The sequence below is a fragment of the Scylla paramamosain genome, chromosome 7 (genome assembly GCF_035594125.1).
Source record: "Scylla paramamosain isolate STU-SP2022 chromosome 7, ASM3559412v1, whole genome shotgun sequence".
NCBI lineage: Eukaryota > Metazoa > Arthropoda > Malacostraca > Decapoda > Portunidae > Scylla > Scylla paramamosain.
The window spans coordinates 27,418,116-27,425,615 of NC_087157.1; the positions used below are offsets into that span (position 1 = coordinate 27,418,116).

A 7,500-nucleotide genomic window follows, 5' to 3' on the forward strand; every position below is an offset into this window, starting at 1 on the left:
CAATAATGAAGTCAGGTGAGGCGTGGGAAGCATTAAGTCACCCGCAGCCACGTGTCGAAATTACAAGGTTCTTCTGTAGTTTTTTTTCCAAGGTCTCATTCTGGCGGTAACTGACGCCTCACGTGAAGGGGCGGGCGCGCGGTCTTCGTGTTCTGCACCGGTGTGTTTCGGGAAGGGAGAGAGTGAAAGTGAAGGCAAGGGAGGGAAGAAATAGGTAGTTTTTTAATTTTTTAATTTTTATTTTTTTATTAAGGGATATTGCGCTTCCTGTTATCGATGTTGTCATTGTTGTTGTTGTTATTATTATTACTATTATTACTATTATTTTCATGTTATCCTCATTATTATTAGGTACCATTTTGTTTTCTCTAAGGCCACTGTATTTCTTCGTCCTCTCTCTCTCTCTTTTTTTTTTTTTTAGCACCACCACCACCACCACCACCACCACTACCACCACCACCATTAACATCACCATTAACACTACTAACAGAAAACATTAAAAAGAAAAACCCTTTAAACAAGAACACCACCCAACAAAACAACAAACCCTTGAAAATTCTTAAAAAAAATATACTGTCATGTAATGTAATGTTTAGAATATAATGATAAACAAGATCAAAACAAACAAGGCGAGGCTGGTAACAGGTCTACGTATCTAACCGGGGTCCCTTACCTGTACCTGCTCTCCCAATTACGTGAAAAAAAGAAGGACTTAGGAAAAATAATAAAAAAACTGGGGAGTTATGGCACGCGCACAGGAAAGGCAAACCAATTAAGGAAGGAAAGGGTACGAAAAGATGACGTGAAGGGAGAAAAGAAAAAAAAAATAGGAAAGGAAAGAAGATCCATAACGAAAGATCAAATAAAAAAAGACACGTAATGAAAGACAGAAATGATTGACAAAAAGAGAAAAAAGTAAACAGGAGAGAAGGAAAATATACATAATGCAAGATCAAATAAAAATAAAATAAAATATATAATGAAAGATAGAAAAGAAATAAAAAAAAAGAAAGAAGGGGGACACATAATGGAATAAAATAAAGTAAACAAGGAAAGAAGGAAAGATGATATATAATGAAAGAGAGTAAGAAGGGAAAGAAGAAAAGGACACGTAAAAATAGAATAAGTAAGAAAATAAGAAAAAAAATAATACATAGAAAAAAATTAAACACGAAAATAAAAAAAAAACGAAAGAATAAAATGAAGATAGATAATGAAAGGGAGAATAAGAAGTAAGAGAGAAAGAAAGAAAGAAGAGAAAATGCGTAATGAAAGACAGAATGAAAACTAACAGCGAAAGGCAAGAAGAAAAGAAACTGCATCATGAAAAAATAGATTGAAAAAGTAAAAAGTAGAAAAAAAGAATGCACAGAAAAAAACGAAGATGAAAATATAAAATAACACGATAAATAAACGACACAACACGCATTAAACGCCACTTCGAGATAGCAGGAAATTAGAAAAAAAAAAAAAAAACAATTCATCCGCTTTGCTACACAACACTACAATATTTTCGTCACAGATTCAATTCCCAACACTTATCCCTCCCACCCTCCAACGGTGTGTGTGTGTGTGTGTGTGTGTGTGTGTGTGTGTGTGTGTGTGTGTGTGTGTGTGTGTGTGTGTGTGTGTGTGTGTGTGTGTGTGGTTGGTTTATAAAAAATGTAACAGTACTTAATATTATATCTTAGTTGACAATGTTATGATGGTTACAGAATTTCTCTCTCTCTCTCTCTCTCTCTCTCTCTCTCTCTCTCTCTCTCTCTCTCTCTCTCTCTCTCTCTCTCTCTCTCTCTCTCTCTCCCCTTCAAATCTTATCTCTCTCTCTCTCTCTCTCTCTCTCTCCCCTTCAAATCTTAAAGTACTTGTTCTCACACGAGAGAGAGAGAGAGAGAGAGAGAGAGAGAGAGAGAGAGAGAGAGAGAGAGAGAGAGAGAGAGAGAGAGAGAGAGAGAGAGAGAGAGAGAGAGAGAGAGAGAGAGAGAGAGAGAGAGAGAGAGAGAGAGAGAGAGAGAGAGAGAGAGAGAGAGAGAGAGAGAGAGAGAGAGAGAGAGAGAGAGAGAGAGAGAGAGAGAGAGAGAGAGAGAGAGAGAGAGAGAGAGAGAGAGAGAGAGAGAGAGAGATAAATGAAAAACAAATATGAAAAGGGAATAAAGGAAGAGAAGAAAGAAGAAAAAGATAAGGAAAACGAGGCAACACAAAGGATCATAAAAGAAGAAACAGCAGCAAGGGAAGAGAAAGAAACAGAGGAGAAGGAAGAAGAGAATAACATTAAATGACTAACTAACTGTTTTAATGGCACCACAACATACAGTGAGAAAAGAAGCAGAAACAAAAAAAAAGAGGAAAATTAAGAAGAGGAAAGACAGAGAGAGACAAAGGAAGAAGACAAGAAGGTTAACTGAATGACTGACTGATTTACCTAAGTCTCAACAACGTACTCACCTAACGCCTTATGTCAAAAATATCTACAAGCATTGGCAGGATAGACGCAACATGTGGCTGGAAATAACATAACTAACAAATGAGGCGGTAAGAGACCTGACAGGCATCGCTTACAGACGTCGTTCGGAACTGACATTCGACAAGCCGGCGCCGCGCAGCCAGGGGAAAGGAGAGCAGCTAGACTGGAACATGAGGAGAAAGAGGAGGAGGAATGAAACCAAAAACACATCAAAAGGAATGTGATGGGAAAAGGTAGGAAGAACAGGAAGAAGCGAAAGAGGAGGAGGAATGAAACCAAAACATGAGAAGGAATGTGAGGAGTAAGAGGAGATGGAAAATGAAGGAAGGGCACGAGGAGGAGGAAAAGGAATGAAACCAAAGCGTCCGAAGAAATATGAAAAAATAAAATAAAAAAAATAAAAAAAGGGCAATACCAAAATGAAACAAGAAGTCGAAACATGTAGTACTCACTTTTTCTCGTCCATTTTGATGTTTTTCCCTCACACATTAACTCTTAACGTTCTCACCTGCAATGGAAGAAGAGTAAACGCTTGAGTTCTTGTGCAAACGTACTGTATATATGTAAACAATCATATTATACAGCGACTTTCAAAATGTTCTTAGCTCTGATGTACCTTTTTTTTTTTTTTTTTTGAGAGGAGGAACTGATATTTGTATTTATTCATCTATTTTGAAAGATCCGCGAACTGGAAGGGGGCACAAAACGTTTTGGCTTAAGAGCATCAAAAGGTTCTCTATATAAGTTAAAATGATCTCTGTAAGAAGTGGTTACCTGTAAAAAGAAGTAGTTACCTGCATTACCTGTTGTTACCCTCCCTCCCACTCCTCGCCACTCACTGAAGAGATGAAGCAGAAGGAAGAAGAGAATAAGGATGAATGAGTGACTGCTTGTTTTAATGGGATCAAGAGGTTTTCTGTGTAATTTGTAATGATTTATATAACTAATAAAGAAGTAGTTACCTTTTATATACTAACTGTTATCTGTATATGTAGTAGTTATCCATGCAAGTGGTGGTAGTAGTAGTAGTTATTGAATAGGTAGTAGCTATTCATATTAGAAGTGGTTATTTTTATCATTCGAATTATTAGTGAAAAGTAAAGTAAACCTCTCTCTCTCTCTCTTAGTCTCTCCCTCCTACTCCTCACCACTCTCTGAAGGACAAAAAAAAAAGCACAAACGACGAGAGGAAAAAAATCGGCGAAAAAATAAAAAGAAGTTATTCTATAAAGGCGAGATGGAGAGATTTTTCCTGGCAGATAAAAGAAAGGAGGAAGGAAATATTGCGCTCTAATCCCTTCGTGAACCAGGAGGAGAAGCTCGCGATACAAAAGCCTTCAGGACGAGCAAAGGAAGAGAACAGTCTGCAGTAATCCCTTCGCTCCCTCAACCACTGCTACTCACACATTGCTTGGGAGTGAGAAAATAGATACGTACATAAAAAAAAAAAAAAAAGAAAAAAAAATGAATTGGGGTCGGAGGAAAGGGTGGTAGGGGAAACTCAGGTAGGGGTACTAAAGAATCTGTGTTGTCCTTTTAAAAGCTTCTGGGTGTTATTCCTTTAAAAGTTTCCATCACACTTTGTTTTCTGCAGGGAAAGTGTCACGTTCTTTTTTATTTTGTTGTAGTTGTTGTAGTTGTAGTTCTCCTTCTTCTTGTCTTTACATTTTTCGTTCTCCTTCTTCACTGCCTTTTCTTCTTCTTTGTTGTCTTTTATCTTTTTTTCTTCATTGTCTTTTCTTTCTTTTCTCCATTGTTTTTTTTTCTTCTTTTCTTCTACTTCCGCCTCATCTTCGCCTTCTTTTTTCTTCTTCCTTCTCTTTAGACTTTTATGGGACTTTTCTTCTTTTCCTTCTTTTCTTTTACTTCCGCCTCATCTTCGTCTTCTTCTTCCTACTCTTTCGCCTTTTTGTGATATTTTTCTCTTTGGGTTTCGCCGTAGCATAAGGGAAGCTGCAAGATGCCGTCAGGACTACACGTGGCAGTCCCTCTATTAAATTTGCGTATCTTTTTTCCACTTGTTATTCTCATCCATACATTTGTCTAATCTTCTTTTAAAGCCCCCTAATAAGTCACCGCTCACAACCTGATTACTGAGTCTATTATATTCATCTGCCATCCTATTAGAGAACGAATTTCTTCCAGGCCACCTTACCTTCGTCTCTCTCAATATAATGTACGCATGGTTTAACAAGATATAGATGATAGTATTAATTAATGAAAAGAAAAAAAAATCAGGATACGGAGCCGAGTAGCTGTATTTTCCTTTGAGTCTCAAAAGGTAAAAAACAATTGTAGAATTTACTTGTTATCTCTTTCCCTGGTTTCCATATTTCCCATCGCTCGAAACCTGTCGCAACATGTCTACCCGGAGTTATGTAAAAAATGTTATAGAATGTAAAGTAATCACGAATATTACTTTCCAGCTCTCAGCTACATCGCCTCGCCCGCTGTGAAGTGAATGACGAATGCACATCACAATCCTGGCCAGGCGTGCAGTGTTTTCCAACGCGATGCACTGGCGGAATATCAAACAAACCTCCACTCCAGTTCAGAATATTAAATAATCCTGCTTTCTCTTTCCGCGCACACACCCTTGAGAAATCTATCACTCATTGGGAGAAAAGCACACAAAATCTCAATTTCTACCGCTGTAGTGGTAAAACTCTTTCCTTTCCTGAATGTTTAACTTCTCTGCTTTTATTTTCATATACTCGTATACACCTGCAAGAAATCCATCACCTACTGGAAGATAAATGCATAAAAGCTTAGTTATAGTTTTTACCATTTTAATATTAAAACACCTTTTCCAGAATATATAACTCACTCTCTCCCTTTCCACTTGTGAACACCGAAGGAGGAATAATCTCTGGTGAAGAAAATTGTTTGCATTCTTTGTTTCTCTATTCTCGCTAGTTTCTTCACGTACTGAGTCAAAACAGTCGGAAGCTTAAAGAAAGTTCTTGCTTTTCATTCTCAACAATCGCTGAGCTGCAGAGTGACAACACAAATTGAGGTCAAAAAGACAGGACGAGTATTTAGATCGCAATCCAAAACACAGGAACATAATCTCAAATACTTCGTTTTTTTTTTTATTTATTTTTTCTATCTCGACTACTTTTATGAAACAGGCTCTCATGGGAATCACTGGGCCTTTCAAGGCTGTCTTCTTAATGATTGTTGTGATACTTTGACGTGGATTCTACACTTCTGACAATTTTAACATACTTGAGTAGAAGTCACTACGGCTTTACATAAGTGCGTTTACATAATTCTGGTCATGGTTAGCAAAAGCTTTTACATAATTAATGGAAAAGAAAAATACTGAGGGAACTCGACTTACTCATCTATGCACTCTTTGTAAACATTCCTAATGAAAGAAGCCTTTTAAAAACACGAAGATCACTAAATTCAACAAAGTTTTGAATGTATTTCTGAAATGTGGCTTTTTCAAGGTCATGGCTGGCGGTCTGGTTCTCCTTGTTTTGCATGTTCATTTCCATATTGCTTTGCTTCGTCCTAATTGGTACAGGCGTGTTTCTCGTCCTTGCGTTAGACTTGCAAAGTTCAAAGGGCGTCCAGGGAGTCTTGTTAGCAATCTTACTAATCGTCTCTAATGAGAGTAGGAGGAGGATACGACTGAAAGCCTCATGTTCTTAAACGTTTCGGCGATATAATCACTTCCAACTGCCTGTAGTGGAAGTTGTTGGAATTTTCCAGTGTGCACGATTCCGTCGATAGCCATTCAAAGGATATACACCATCAACACACACAAAAAAACATTTAGCAGATCATTTTTGTAGCCCTTGAAATTTGTGCTTATGACATAATAAGGATTTTAAGAATATGGGTTGTAGAAATTTTCAGGAGTGCATGATTCTGTTGAAAAAAAAAAAAAAAAAGGAGTCTACATCATCAAAGGAAAAACATTTATGAGAACACGACTGACTACCTGCGTAGTCTTTGAAATCAGTGGTTATGACAATGTGGACTGTTGGCCTCTCAAGAATGTTTGCATAATTCTATCGATAGTTGAACAAAGGAATTTACTCCATCAGTAGGAAAAGCAACCGGTCTCTCTGTGGCCTTTGAAATCAGTGCTTATGAGAGCTTATACAGTTTCAGAATATGGCTTGTTGAGATTTCGAAGAGTATTTGCGCAATTCTGCCGATAGCTAAACGAAAGAATCTACACCATCAGTAGGAAAGACATCCAGGAGAGCGCAGCTGATCATTCCTGTGGCCTATCGGTGAAAAGACTGTGGGTTGTTGGAGGTTTTCAGGAGCCCATGATTCTGCTATTTTCCACATCTTTCCATAATCGCTAACCACTCTGAGACATTTCTTCTTCTACTACAGCCACCTCCAAACACTATACTGGTTAGAAATTCCAAAACTTATGCTTCTAAACCCTTTTTATTCTTCTAGACGCTTATACAGATTTCATACATTATGTTTAGTGTCGTGAATTGTTGCATATCGTACGGATAGGTAATATTAAGGAATCTACATCAATAGCAAAAACACACAAGAATATGACTGTCTTCTAGGCCTTTGAAATCAGTGTTTATAAGAGGCCAACGTGTTTACGAATACAGATCAAAGGCGTAAACTTACACTGGTTATTGCCCCGTTCCCCCCATCGAGCTCTTTCAAGTGCCTGGTTCTTATAATCACGGTCCACCCAATCCTGTGATCTTCTCCTTGACCAAAATAATTTAAAATCTACTCAAAGTAAAAGAGGAGGCTTCAAAATCGTACCTCAGTTTTTCAATTTTGCCACGGTAGAGAATATGAGTAGGAAACGAGAATATTGGAGGTAGCACTTTCTTTTTACTTTTTGAGAGTTGTGGTGCAAGGCTTAGAATAAAATTTCAAAATATACACTGTCAGTAAAAGGTGTGATGGAGGAGTAAAAATGTTTTACAGTGTGTTGTTCTATATTGTTCAATGAGATAATCTGAGTTTATTCGCGTGAAACAACAAGTGCCACGCAATCTCTACCGGTCAAAGAGTTAACCAATCCAATACAACAC

At 37.6% G+C, this 7,500-nt stretch overlaps 1 long non-coding RNA gene across 3 annotated transcripts in view; it reads right to left on the reverse strand.

The window, feature by feature from the left end:
• LOC135101840 (uncharacterized) overlaps positions 1-7,500 on the reverse strand; it is a 213,146-nt gene that overhangs the window by 48,439 nt on the left and 157,207 nt on the right. Inside the window, exon 5 of one of the 3 annotated variants that reach the window (XR_010269396.1) lies at positions 2,933-2,972. The exons of the other annotated variants lie outside the window; for them this stretch is intronic. This is a non-coding gene — a long non-coding RNA (uncharacterized LOC135101840). Of the gene's footprint in view, positions 1-2,932; positions 2,973-7,500 lie in introns of those variants that run through there. 3 annotated transcript variants of the gene reach the window in all.